This window comes from Sinohyriopsis cumingii, chromosome 5, assembly GCF_028554795.1.
Source record: "Sinohyriopsis cumingii isolate HCF-2022 chromosome 5, ASM2855479v2, whole genome shotgun sequence".
NCBI lineage: Eukaryota > Metazoa > Mollusca > Bivalvia > Unionida > Unionidae > Sinohyriopsis > Sinohyriopsis cumingii.
In genome coordinates, this window is record NC_142965.1 from 59,841,208 (window position 1) to 59,856,561 (window position 15,354).

General features: G+C 34.3%; 1 protein-coding gene and 1 non-coding gene across 2 annotated transcripts in view; one reads left to right on the forward strand and one right to left on the reverse strand.

Annotated features, from left to right (window-relative positions):
• Positions 1-6,664: 6,664 nt before the first annotated feature.
• On the reverse strand, positions 6,665-6,738 carry Trnat-agu (transfer RNA threonine (anticodon AGU)). The gene has a single exon. It is a non-coding gene; the product is annotated as a tRNA-Thr (tRNA).
• A 215-nt stretch (positions 6,739-6,953) lies between these two features.
• LOC149799258 (angiomotin-like protein 1) overlaps positions 6,954-15,354 on the forward strand; it is a 65,763-nt gene continuing 57,362 nt past the window's right edge. The window contains exon 1 of the mRNA XM_089958559.1: positions 6,954-7,109. The gene's annotated coding sequence lies outside the window, so the exon portion shown is untranslated. The remainder of the gene's footprint in view (positions 7,110-15,354) is intronic.

Consider the following 15,354-nt stretch of genomic DNA (forward strand, 5'->3'; position numbering starts at 1 on the left):
GTATGTGTTTGTGTTTGTAACCGTTCACGTAAGTTTGTGTGAATAGTAGATTATGGGTTTCTTAGCGTAGGTGGAGAGTATAGTTTGGGTTTTATTATATGAAATGAGAAAAGTAGGGGGATGTTTTCCTTCACGTCCGCGCGTTGTTGTTTCTTTGGTTATGATCTAGGTAAGATCAATTTTATGTTTTTAGGGGGATGTTTTCCTTCACGTCCGCGCTTTCACTATAAGAACCCACAGTATTCGTCGTTCAAACCATTCTACAAAGAAGATGGCTTCTAACCAAATGGACAAAATACAAACATTGCAAGACGTTTTAGACAACTTAGGAATGATGGAGCAGATGTTAATAAGACTCGTTGAAGACCATTATTCCTATAGTCCCCATCGTGTAAAGATGGAAATTAATAACTTAAAAAAGGTAAAGGACAAGATTAGTGGTGTCATGAAAGAGATAAAGGAGGAGAAGGAGGATGAAGAGGAAAGAATAAGAATAAGCAAATGGAACGAAAAAATTGAAAAAGAAGAAGAAAATGAGAAGAGGAAGAAAGAAGAGGAGGAAGAGAAGAAGAAAGAAGAGCAGGAGAAAAAAAAAGAAAGAAAAGAAGAGAAAGAGTGTAGGAGATAAAATAAGAACTTGGTGGAGAAAAAGAAGAAATTAGAAGCAGAAGAAGAAGAAGAAAACCCAAAGGCCCTTTTCAGGGCCAGACATATTTCTCGAAAAGAGATAGCATTTCAATTGCCTACCCCTTTTTTAAATTTAAATTTAAATTTAAATTTAAAAAAATTTAAAAAAAAAAAATCCCATGTTTAATTCCCCTTGAGGTTAGAGTGACCCAAAACTTTTTCCCATGTTCAATTTCCCTTGAGGCTAGAGTGTCCCAAGACTTTTCCCATGTTAAATTCCCTTTGAGGCTAGATTGTCCCACGATTTTTCTCCATGTTAAATTTCCATTGAGGCTAGAGTGTCCCAGGGGGTCCTGTAATGATAATTCCCATTGAGGCTAGGGTATCCCCCCTTACTACTGACGTTGGATTTCTATTTGCCTTCCTAGTCTTTGCAAGTGTATTACCTTTTGACTCGGCTTCGCGACATTCTATTATTTGGCTCAGCTTCATTCGCAGTCTGTTCAGACATTTCATTTTTGAGCTTGTCTACTTTATAATGTTTTATAGTGTTCTTCTTTTTGTAGTTCATCGATGTTTCCCTTGGCGTTGGAATTTGCACTGCCTTCACTGTCTTCGTTATTGTTTCCTTCTTCTCGTACATTTTTAATTCGCTTTTAAACTCTCAGAATTTTTTATTTTTTATATTCGCGTTAGTAATCCTCAAATCTCAATCTTAATATCTATTGTGTAATCGTGAAAATTGCTAATTTTAATTCAAACGTTTCTTCAATTTATAAACGTTTGAACTCATTAAACTTTCACCTTTAATTAATCTGATTGTATTATATTGTTTTAGGAACCGTTTCAGACCTTGTCGTTGCGTCGTGTTTATTTAAAGTGATGTCACTTCTTTTCATATTCGTACTTACTTGTACCTTAGTCCAAAATCAAGTTAATGGTCTACAGGACCATTGATTTTTTTTTTCTTTTGTGGAAAACACAATACATAGCTAACATTTCTCTCTGATTATAGATAAAATATTTAGATCATTATTAATTGTAAATATTATTACTTTAGTATGAGTTAAAGATACAGTCTTAATTCTGAGCGTAGAAGGTTCCAGATAAGAAATTTTGCTTTAAGTTGACAGAGTATTTGCAGGAATTGTTAATTGTAATCTAGGTCAAGTTGACGGGTAAATATACTTGTTTGCCTAAAGATTACTCATTCATGCCTTAACATCCGAAGTGGGATAAGTCTTATTTTTGTGTCCAGTTTTTAATTTGGCTTTATTTATTTATTCAAAATATTGTTCACTGAAATTTATTTGGAACACCACTGAAATTCAATTGAAACTTCATAAATTTGGACCTGTGCTAGAACATTTATGACTATTTTGGATTAAATTCACAATGATGAAAGTTCGTTGTATTTTAGGGGAATAAATTATTTATTGAATACTACAAAACTGTTCCTTCGCTCTTTTCTGTTTCGTGGTTTAAGACCATACAGTAGTAACAGTATATATGTCACTAACAGGCACTCAACTGAGGTAATTTTAATCGAATCGGTGACATTAACTTATTTTGCTATTATTGATTATTAATTACGATTGGTTACTTACATTCAACTCATTATAGTGACTAGTAATGTATATATTAGTGGTAAATAGTGCCCTTAAGTGATTTGCAGTTGCTTATAGTGTTAACAATAAAAGACTTTCAGGTACCTATTTTTTAACTGCCTAAGACAGCCAAATGCCTCAACAATAGCCTTGCATTCACTCAGCAACATACATCTGGAATCATTCACATAATGTCTAAAGCAAAGATGCAGACGGGTAGGGATTTTAACGAACATAAAGCAGGATGTAAATACTACTTTGACATATATATGAAAAAAAATAAAGAGAATATAGAAATTTTTTAACTTCTACACATACAGAAAATGCATTGCCAAAGCCGACAAGAATATATCGACGGAGAAGCTTTCGATCTGCTTGTCAAACGAATTATCACTGTACAGACGTCACTGTACCCTTGCTTGTCAAACGAATTATCACTGTACAGACGTCACTGTACCCTTGCTAAAGAAGCTGGAAGATTTAAAAAGAACAAAACAGTTTGAACATAATAATTATTTGACAGAAAATGAAATGGGGAGGATCTAAAACAAAATAAAGGATAAACTACAGGAAAGCACCTCAAACGAATGGAGAAGAATTCTTGCAAGCAAATTAAATAAAAGATAAAAAGGAAACGTTGTTATTTGGAACAATATATATATATATATATATATATATATATATATATATATATATATATATATATATATATATATATATATATATATACTTTTATACTGCTTATTGGTATCACCTACATCATGTACAAATCAGACAAAACACCACAGGTTGTATAACCGCTAAAAGAAAGAATACAACGTAAAATCAAACAGGTAGACCCATATCATCATACAAAATCTCTGCAAAGTACAAGAATGTTACATCATGACAAATATCACATGCTTGACGTGTTTTCTAGTTACGTTGCGGCTTAGACATCCATTATCGTGTTTGTTTGGTATCTATTTTTATATAGTTCTGTGGCCTATTCGATGATACTCGCAACGTTTAATGACTTTTATTTCAAAAGTGTTCTTTGTACAGTAATTCAAGGTGCATTTTACCGATCTATGACTTTGTTTCCTTGACAGTTTAGATTATGTGGGTTATCGTTACGGTACCACTTTAAGTAAATCAAGATGAAATCATTGCAAATTGCGTAAACGTGCCAAACTAAGCTTTTATCAATTTTTGTTCCTAATTTTTTTTCTTCTTCTTTCTTCCAGATATGGAACATACAACGAGTCATTTAGTAAGCTACAAAGCCAAAACAACCAATCAATAAGAGTCGTACAGTTACAACGGCAAAACAACGGACTTAAAGAGAGAAAAAAGTTATGAAATATAAAACACAAGTCATAATAAATCACTATTTATAAGACCTTTTTCTTAAAAAATATATATATTTGTTTATATTATTTTTCAGTAAACATAAATGTAATTGATCATCCATTTATTGTAACACATTACGTGAGAGTTTTTTGTTTTTTTTTAAAGGCGCACTCGATCACTTACTTTATCCTTAATAATTTAATACAGAGAAGCGGCGGAAGAATGATCACACCGGGAGATAAAAACGTTGGGGATACAATATCTACGCGCTAAATATGCTCCAATTACGCGAGAAATGCAATCGTACAGGGCTAAGTGCTCGTTTACAATAGATTTTGCCCAAATTCTCTTTTACTGTTGATACTTTCAAGCTGTGCCAGATTTAGACATAGCAAGGCCCTAGAAAGCTGCAGAGGCCCTATTTGGTATAAATACATTTGAGAGGCCCCTTCAGACTGTGAGGCCCTAAGCTGAAGCTTGTTTAGGTTATGCCTAAATCCAGCAATGTTTTCAAGAAATATTGTAGCCATGGTACATTGCAGTTTAGCTGGTCTCTGAAACGTCAGCTTGTAATATTTCACGTGTTTTACAATGACCTCAGTACTTTGTGACTATGTAAGAATACGCTGGAATCCATCATTTCATCAAAACGTCTCCTTCAGTATTAAAAAATAGCTGACATACCCGTTTTTTTCCCCCAAGGTATATCAGAAATTTATTAAAATGACGCTGGATAATATGTTACATGTCTTACGCTGGCAAAATAGTTGCAATATCGATTTCTGGGTTTAACTGAAGTTTAGAGAATTCGACACCTCGTGTACCTTCCACAGTCATAGACAATCCGTGTTACTTAGTGCCTAATACGGCAAGGCAGCAAAATTGTAAAGGCGAAACCTTGCCAAAATCCTCAGGAAGATAAACCCCAGCCCTCCAAATATAAATACGCATCACTAGGCAACATCTACAAGGTAAATATGTTGCAAAATGTCCCCCGAAAGTGTACAAAACGAAGTTATCGGAGGAAAATGGTAAAATCCTTAAAATACAAGGTCATTTTTTTTTCTTTTCTTGTATGAGCCACACTCCCTTTGAAAGGTCAAATATGTCGGTTAGAACATCATCACAGGACGCGTCTCATGGCACACCTATCTCCATTAGTCGCCCCTTACGACATGCAGGACGGTGAATAGACATTATTCTAGTAATTACAAAATGTATATATATGCTATACAAAAAAGTTCTTCTTGTGACTGCATGCGCCATAATGGGGAAAATGCAAGGTTCTCAAACAGTAAAAAATAACCAAAATACAAAATTATAAAAAAAAAACAAACAACCACCCCCCAAAAAACCACCAAAATAACAAAAAGGTTAATAAGAAAACTGATTTTAATGAAAATATTGAGTACATTATAAGAATGTCACGAGCCCTTAACGAATGTTATCAAAACTTCAGCAGTAGTTGGAGGAGAGACATTACCAATAATCGCTTCATAAATAATTAAAAGAAGGCAATCCTTCTGGATCCGTTATTGACATATTGCAGAGAAAATGACAGAAAATAACTATCATCTATCTGTGGGCCGGGGAGTAGATTTACATTCAAGAAAGTAAATATGTACATACATACATACATACATACATACATACATACATACATACATGAGAGAGAGAGAGAGTATTAATTTAATTAATGCTAACCACACTTCCACGATTCCTCGTTTGAAAACAAGACAGGCCAAATTCAATAGCCATTCGTATACGCCTGCAACAGAGCGAACAAGTCGTGTTATGTGATCCAGTTTCAATTTCCAAGTGTTATAATGTTAGAAATAAGCTTTCATTGAACTATACTTAATTTTCCTGAAAATGTGTTTCGTTGTCCACAATATTACGTATATCAAGGATTACCAATAAAGTCGCAAAGCGACTGTAGCAGTTGATAATCTAACATTATCTAGTAGAAGATTATCTTTGATTTGAAAGTAGTTAAGACTTTCTGAAATGCATTAAAGCCATCAAGTGGTGCAGCTACCGCCATGCGGCCCATGCAATAAGGAGAGGGGGCATTGAAGACGGGAGTCCGAAATCTCAAGTATTTAACGCCGAGGTGTGGTCTTAATTTTCGTTGTATGGGGACCCAATATTTGAAGCAAAGCGACTGCACAAATCACTTTGCGACTGTATTCCCAGCATAAACAATGAAGTTATTTGGGGCAGACCATTTAGTTTTGTTGGTGGGTTGGGGTTAAGGAGAATTTCTTATTTCAGACAAAAAAACTCATTTCAAATAGTATGAAAAAACTCTTTGATTTATAGCAAAATTTAATCCTAATGTTTTCATTATATAAGGGGAAAAATGATAACAATTAGTATGAGATAAAAGAAAAATAATCCCGGTTCCGAAAAGAAAGTTCCAGCACCACCCCCCCCTCCTTAAATGGTTGGTTCCTTAACTAGGGGATTTCAAATAAAAGAACTGATGTCATTGAAAAACAGCTAAGGTTCTAGACGATTGCAACCTGTTTTTTAATTGGCTTAATATACCTTAAAAATAAATTATATATATATATATATATATATATATATATATATATATATATATATATATATATATATATATATATAACACGGAACAGGTGCTCTAACATCAAACAAAGCAAACTAAACATTCTGACTGACTGATAAACTAACTAAATAATTTGCTACTTTAAGTTTTGCACAACAATGTCTTTTATATATAAGCTTACCGTTATGATCGTCCTGGTCAGTCCTGACCTGTATTTCAATTATATTCTGAACTAATTTTTATTTATTAAAACAAACGAAAGAAAAGAAACTTGAGTGCATACTATTGTGTCTAATGAAAATATAAGTATTTTTTAGTCCTTGCACACTCCATAACCAACTAAACTTTACGTTTTAATATGTTCCATAACGATTAACCCTAACGTTGAAGACTGAAATATTCGCGCGGAGTAGTCTCATATCTGGGTATATTCAGTATATAAAACTGACATTTCCTGAAGGTGTTAATAATGTGCAAAAAAAAAGGGAAATAAACAACAAGAATAAAAAAAAAAGAATTAAATAAAAGGCTCCAGGGGGAGTCGAACCCTCGACCTCCAGTTTACTAGACTGGCGCTCTAACCAACTGAGCTATGGAGCCGTTACAACACTGAGCAGATACCAAACTTCTATATTACTAACCAAGTTTTATACTGGGCCACTTTCATGCAATTTTCATATCCGTCATAAATTTTACATATTATGATGTTAATTAGTTGTGCAATAAAATATACTTGCTTTCATTTGCTTCTTTTCAAAGACATATCGAATGATCATCCGACACTTTCGGAATTCACCTTATGACGTCACTAATCTAAGTGGAAATTCCTCAGATTTTTGGAACAGACATGTTTACCGTACAGAAGCTTGGCGGTTTGAAAGAGAGCATTCACCAAGGGTAATTGCCCGTGAAAGTAAATGACGTCATTGTACCTTGCTAAAGAGTTTCGGAGAGTTCACATTTTCTTTTCGGTGAGTAAATATTTGTTTATATTTGCTAGCTTTAGCTGGAGCATGACAACTATTTGAATGGGACTGACGCACACCGCTTTCAAAGCACCTGTTTTTTTAAAACAGACAGCACGAAGCGGGCTTTGTGTCCTTGTTACAGACATTTGATTTCGTACTCTCTGATCCGGTTCTGCGTGTCATAGTGTAAATTTTGTTTAATTTTAAGGAAGAATATATAATAGTTACTCACCTTGAATGAGGTGATTCCGTCACGAGAATCACCCAAGCATGTACCGATCGAGACCGGATCATGCACGGGTTATCCGCAATTTCAAGGCTAATAACTTTTTTAAAGTTCAAGTTGAACTTATACATGATGTGGGATAGTCCGGGACAGTTCTTTACCAAATCATTGTACTTGACTCGTTGATTGTATATCTATATATATATATATATATATATATATATATATATATATATATATATATATATATATATATATAAATTGCACCTGATCGCTGATGAAATTATTTTTAAATGTTCAAGTAGTAAGCTGAATCCAAGTACAAAGGAGAATGACCAGCATACATACATACATGCATACATTCATACGTATATACATGCATGCATACATATGTTCATTGATAAAAGTTGACTTTTGTTTTAAAATTCATGCCCCTGTTGTGTCATTAGAACTATAGTCTAGTCAAGTCTGTTCAGTGCTAATGACCAGAGCTGATTAAAGTGTACACAGGAAGTGTAATTGGAGGGGTGATACGATTGTAAATACTGTGTCCAAAGCAAGAAGTCACGACCTGCTTTAATTAAAGATTTCTATTTTTTATAGTCAAGTCTTTTCTGTTTAAGTGATAGAACACACAGACTTGTAAAATGTTTTGGTTCAGATTACCAAGGACAAGAAAGAAGGTTCAGCATAAAGAGGCAAAATAACAGAATCACAAAAATATAAAAGTTAGATTTTTTTTCAAAATGTTTTTTATTTTCATAATTTTATCTTCTGTCATGTGACTAGTTTATTCTTAAATACATTTTGTGAATGGATATGCTTGTATGGGGTGCCAAATAGAATCCTACTTGCTCTGTGGCTTGCCAATTTGGATCTTCACATTTTTCTTTGAATCTGAGAGGCCAAATGTTTTGTTTGGTTGGTCTAAATAGCTATGCCTATAGATTTTGCTTAGTTTTGAATTAGAATTAGATTTAAGTAAGCAGCTTACATGGTTGCACAATGACCTTGAAGTATAGTCATCAAGAACACTTGCAAACATTACAAATCTCTAATAAAGCCTTCACATAAAAAACACTGTACTGTACTGTACAAGAAAAAATATTAAAATGAATGCACTGAATGCAAACAAGTGTGTTGAAATTGAGTTTTGGTTGATTTCTCCCATTAAATCTGAAATATCATCAGCACTGATAAGTATGGATCATTTACGGGAGACTAATTGCTACAGTACTGCGTATTTGGTGCAGTTGCTTTTGTGCAACTACATTGATGTACATGCAGCTGAATTATCAAGTTCATGTCTCTTAATTTGAATCCACCAATGCAAGATTTGTTGAGTCCTAAGCTCAGATCTTACTGTTTATGTGATACCTATATGAAATTTAGGAAATGTGTTGAATAAAATATTGTATGCCACAAAGTGCTTGCAGCAGGTGGCATACAGTGCATGTACATTTATGTAGCAGTAGAAAATGAAATAATTAAAAACTTGTGTGAAATACGTCAAGCACATAAACCAAAATGGGTAGATAGGGGGGATGGGTGAGATTCCAATCATTTCAGTTCATTATCATTGTTTCATTTATTGTAAATCATATAGATGTTTCTAGATTTGAGTAACCCTTTGTTTTGCCAAAATAAATGCGATGCTAATATGATGTCCAGTACATCCACTGCGGCAGTCATATTGAAAATCTTTTTTGTTACTAACACTCCTGAACTATATATCACCATGATGCTTTCACCAGAAGAATTCCTAAATGAAATTAGTGACAGCCTGATCTCCAATATGTTAGCTATACTGAAAATCTTATAATTTCTGCTACAGAATGGATGGTCATATCAACATAGTATTTTCACCAAAAGACTTCTTTCGATGTCTAGTTGGTCCTAAATAAAAATTCCAGTCTTACATTTGGTATGGATGCCTTCATGAAAATCTTGTTATCACCACTCATACTGAATGGGTGGTCATATTGACATGGAATTTTTATTGCCTGGTGTGTAATTATGTATTGGAGTTGGTCCTACCTGAAAATGCTGATGTGATATCCAATATGGCCACAACATGTGATTTGAAACTCTTGTTAAAACTCAAGAATATTGTGGATGGTTACAGCACTGCTGTTAAAGAGAAAAAGGGTTATGTCTTGTATTCATTGAAATTCTTTTTGGACAGCCGAAGCATCAGTTTCTTTTGAGAGTGACTATTGTTCTTTTTCACTTTTCCAGGTTTTACAGTATGTTATGAATGAAGAGAGGGAACTATACTGGAGTAGACAATATTTAAAATAAAATGTGATTTTAATTAGTTTATTTACTTTAATTATTTTTGCGAAAAGAAAACTTTATTTGCTGGTACTTGTGTTTCTGATGACACTTTATACCAGTTACTTTCACATTGATAATTGTTGACTGTCTTCAATTTTCACATTGTTCATAAAGCCACAAAATCACATTGCTGTACCAGAATTGTTCTTTTCTTATGTAACCAGACTCACTTGGTATCTTATTTTTTAATCATGTAACCAGTCTCATATTTTATAATACTTTTATCATGTAACCAGTCTAATATAGTATCATAATTTTATCATGTAACCAGTCTCGTATAGTATCATACTGTCATCATGTAACCAGTCTCATATAGTATCATAAGTTTATCATGTAACCAGTCTCATATAGTATCATACTTTTATCATGTAATTAGTCTCATATAGTATTATACTTGTATCATGTAGTATACATTTATCATGTAACCAATGAATCATACTTTTATCATGTAACCAGTCTCATATAGTATCATACTTTCATCATGTAACTAGTCTCATATAGTATCATACTTTCATCATGTAACCAGTCTCACATGGAATCATACTTGTATCATGTAACTAGTCTCATAGTATAATAAATTAAGCAAAAAATGCCTGAACTCATTTAAAGAGAGCTGTTAATCCTTACCAGCTGTAGTGTATTAATTGATATATCCCAAAAAGTTCTTTTTTAAAAAAAATTTGCTAATAGAGAGCTCTGGATCAGATTTAATAAATTTTATTATCTAATATAGGGTCATACTTTTATCACGTAACCACTCATTCAGTATGTGCATGTGTGCATGCTCATACTTGGTATAAAATGTAACCACTCATACTCTGTATCCAGTTTTTTGTTGTTAGTTTTAAGTGCACTTTTAAAACATTAGCTATATCCTTCGAAGGAAATGTAACACAGTGCCTTTTTGACAGCTCTGGTGGCCTAGGGGTTAGAGCAACCACCTTGGATGCAGAAGGTCGAGGGTTCGAACCTCTGCCGAGTCATACCAAAGACTTAAAAAACAGTACTAGCAGCTGTCTTGCTTGGTGCTAAGCATTAAGAGGTTAGTGTTAGGACTGGTCAGCTGGGTGTTAGGATAATGTGACTGGGTGGGACATCATGCTGTATGTCTGTGACATGGTGCCCCAGTGCTAGGCATCACTATAAACTGCCACACTGCAGACAACATAGCAACATGACTGAATAATTGTTAAAGCTACATTAAACGCCCAAATCACACACACACAAAGTGCCTTTCAAAAGGACACACCAACACAGCTGGCCCAGGTGGGTATCAAACGTGCAACCCTTGGAATATAAATCTGATGCTTTTCCAGCTGAACTACCACTGCTTCACCCATACAAAATATCACCACTCTTAAGTTAGTCATCCATTAATTAATCTAACCACTCTTAAGTTAGTTATACATTAATTAATCTAACCACTCTTAAGTTAGTCATACATTAATTAATCTAACCACTCTCATAAAATTCTGGCCTACCATGCTTTAAGGCAAATGTGAAGTGTAACTACATAGGAAATTTATGCAGGATGCTGGGGATGGTTAAGTATTTAATGACCTACTGTACTTGAGCAAATCATATTAAGCAAAGTGATGCATACAGGCACCTGCTGCACTTGGCATTCTGCAGTGTAATGTGATAATGATTCATTTCCTCCCATTCTCAGGTCTAGTAACTCTTTCACACACAACACTTTTCCGACATCCTTCCGTTCTGATTAGATAGAATCTAGTTGTAGGGCTTAAAGAAAAGTTTTAACAGGCAGGGGTATATAAGAAGGTATTTAAGTACACGTTTTTGATCTGAGGAAGTCATGGATATGATTGAATGCATGTAAATATTGTAAGAATTTAATTATAAAGGTAATTTCCTGTCTTTCTGGAATTTCTTATTTGCTTTTGTCCACACCACTGAATAAAGTCTCTTATTCACTGTGTCGACTCAATTATGTGTGTATACAGTAAAATCTGCGGTGAGAGACCACCAGTCTTGAGGAAAGAGTTTCTCCATGCACAGAATTATAGATTATATAATATAGTGTAAGGACCTGTCATGAAAGACCACCTGTCTTGAGAGACCGTGTTGGGGCAAAAGGAGAGGTCTTTCATGGCAGGGTTTATTGTACTACTACAGAGCTTCTTCAGTGCCCAGCCACAGACTGGAAGTTTACCATCTATGCTCACTTAGGAGACAACTCAAAATGGAAACTGCATAATGCACCAGCAGATCTGGGTCTGCTTTTTTTAAAGGAGTAATCAGTAGTACAAACAAAATAGACCCTGATCTGCAAGTGCATTATGCTATGGCATATCATCATCTTTGTATATTTTTTTCTTCAGTTATAAGTGAGTATATATGGTAGTTGGCTGGTTGTTTTTTAACAGTACATACTTGGCTATGTCATGCAGAATGTATGGGTACTCTTAACTGTCACACAGAACACAGTGCAGTTGATACTGGCTTGCTTAGATGGGTTTCATTGGTGTAAGGGGTATATATACACATTATTACTTTTGTGGGTTTCTTGGTCAAACTTGGTTTGAGTTTTGCATTATGATCAGTTTTCATGCACAGATGCAAGTGGTATCCATTGACTGTATGTGCCAAATATAGGTTACAGTGGTATCCTTTGACTGTATGTGCCAAATGTGGGCTACAGTATTATATTACTGGCTTCAGTAACTTTTGAGTTTTGAATTTAAGTTGGTTTTCTATACACTGTTAAGTCTTGCTGGCATGATGTAATCTTGTGCCGTGATGTTTATAACCCTCTTTTATCTTATTCTTACTAAGTTATTCATGAATGCAAGTCTGTTTTTTGGCATGGCTATGTATGCATATCAGTTTTCCATAGTTACTATATGCAAAAAAGTTTTATATAGTTACTGTATGCAAGTAATTTGTTTCAGTCAAGACTCATTACATGCAAGTCGGTTTTATATAGTTACTTCAAGCAGGTCAGTTGTATGTATCTATTTTATGCAAGTCAGTTTTACAGAGTATATGCAAGTCAGAGTCAGTTTTACAGAGTATATGCAAGTCAATGTTACAGAGTATATGCAAGTCAGTTTTACAGAGTATATGCAAGTCAGAGTAAGTTTTACAGAGTATATGCAAGTCAATTTTTCAGAATATATGCAAGTCAATTTTACAGAGTATATGCAAGTCAGAGTCAGTTATACAGAGTATATGCAAGTCAATGTTACAGAGTATATGCAAGTCTGTTTTACAGAGTATATGCAAGTCAGTTTTACAGAGTATATGCAAGTCAGAGTCAGTTTTACAGAGTATATGCAAGTCAATTTTTCAGAATATATGCAAGTCAGTTTTACAGAGTATATGCAAGTCAGAGTCAGTTTTACAGAGTATATGCAAGTCAATGTTACAGAGTATATGCAAGTCTGTTTTACAGAGTATATGCAAGTCAGTTTTACAGAGTATATGCAAGTCAGAGTCAGTTTTACAGAGTATATGCAAGTCAATGTTACAGAGTATATGCAAGTCAGTTTTACAGAGTATATGCAAGTCAGAGTCAGTTATACAGAGTATATGCAAGTCAATGTTACAGAGTATATGCAAGTCTGTTTTACAGAGTATATGCAAGTCAGAGTCAGTATTTTTATAGCTATGAAGAGCAAAGCAATTATTTTATAGCTATACATAGCAAAGCATTTTAAACATAGTTATTATATGCATGGTACTTTGGGAGAGAAAATTTTGTATTGAAAAACAGTGCAGCAGGTCGTTTATTATCTCTAATTGATTGATTTGGCTCATTTCTAGTTACAGAGTTTATAATTGAAATCACAAATTGCTTTCTCTGTTTCTTGTAATAGCTTCATATCAGTTGGAATATCAAATTTAATACTGTATACTTGACCTCCTTGACTTTGATCCTAATCGAACAGTGATGAAAGTTTTATTTTTTTCCTAACTTTCTCTTTTTCTTATACTATTTATTAAGATCAAGTTTTGGGGTCAAGTAGCACGAGCCTGTGTAACAACCAGTAACCCCAAAATTTCTTCAGGTTTTATTAATTTAGCCTTTTATTTTAAAGTCTAGATGCCCTAATATAGTAAATGCCTAGAACTGAACACGAATTTCTTCGTTGTCCAGTTGATTGAAGAAAGTTTTAGTCATAATAGGCATAATGAATGTTCATTTGTCTGTCTTCACTCACTGAGTGGCAGCAACTGAATCTTTACTAGGCTTTGAAACGTTGAAAATATGAGAGCTATTAGTCTATAAAGGTAATTTCCTCTCTTCTGGTTCCTATTTCAAGCCCTGTATAGTAGTTTGTCAGGTTTTTAGGCATTTGATTGAGCAAACCACAATAAGAAATAAACATGACAGACCTTTTAGGAGTTAGTTGCTTTCTATAGTTACAGAATTGTTGAGGTTATGAAATTATTGATGTTTTGTAACAAATTGTATTGCTGTTTGGCATAGAATTGAAAGCTTGTTTCTTGCTAACATTCTGATAAATTTAAGAGATCTTAAATTATTTGTGAATGAAGTTTTTGTTTCCACCATTTTAATGCTAATTCATTTATTAAAACTTACATTGAAATATAAAAACCTGTCTGCAAAAGAAAATGGAACAACTTTGTATTAAATACTTTGTTTGGGGGCTGAGTGGTTTAAAGTGCTCACCTTTACTGATCACTGCCATCATGCCTCTGTCTGCACCGCTCTGGTGCTGTGTTGTTATAGCATCCACCTCAGATGTGGGAGGTGCAGGTTCGAACCCCAGCCAAGTCATGCCAGAAACTTATAAAAATGGTGTTAACAGTTGCCTCGCTTGATGCTCAGCATTAACAGGTTAGTGTTTGGATTGGTTCATCAGGTGTCAGGATACTGACTGGGTGGGATGAGATGTGACATGTCTGTGGCATGATGCCCCGGTGTTTGACATCACTATAAACTGCCACACTGCGGGCATCGTAGCAGCATGACTGATAAATTGTTAAAGCTACATTAAAAATCCAAATCATACACATCTCTGTCCACATGGGTTTGAGTCTCTGGTTTGACCAGTGTGGGTATGTCAGAAACTTGCTGATAGCTTTCTTTGGGTCACTGGTTCTCACCAGGGTTTTCCCAGGTTTTTCCTTCACCAATTATACTAGACGCTATGTATAGTCTATCTTGTGCTGAGAAATGGTGCTTAGCCCAATGCAACAACAAATACCTAGTCATTATATAATTGACACATTACACCTCATTGTTCGTAATTTTCTCTTATAATATTTACTAAAATGGTAGAAGATGTGACAGGTTGACTACATACCATATTACAATTTTGATATAATGCCTGTACATGAACTTTTGAAAATATTGATTGTGAGTGTGCGTGTCTTATTCCAAGCAATAAGAGGGAGTGGCTGCTAAAACAGTATCATTTTCTTGAAATTGACATACCTTATATACTCGCTTATAAGTTGAGTCAAACTGCAAACAACAATGTGACGGCAGATATGGGTTTGTGTGATTTGCAGTTGGACTAGAATTATAAGTGAATATATATGGTACATGCAGTCTCCTGGATCGGAGGGCATTTATCCCAAGTGGAAGAGTGTCTTCCATTGCTCACTGAAATTTCCTATAAATGCAATATTGGTATTGATAAATTTAATTTGTTTCACACATTGGTGCCATTGTAGTATATTTATGAAAATGCT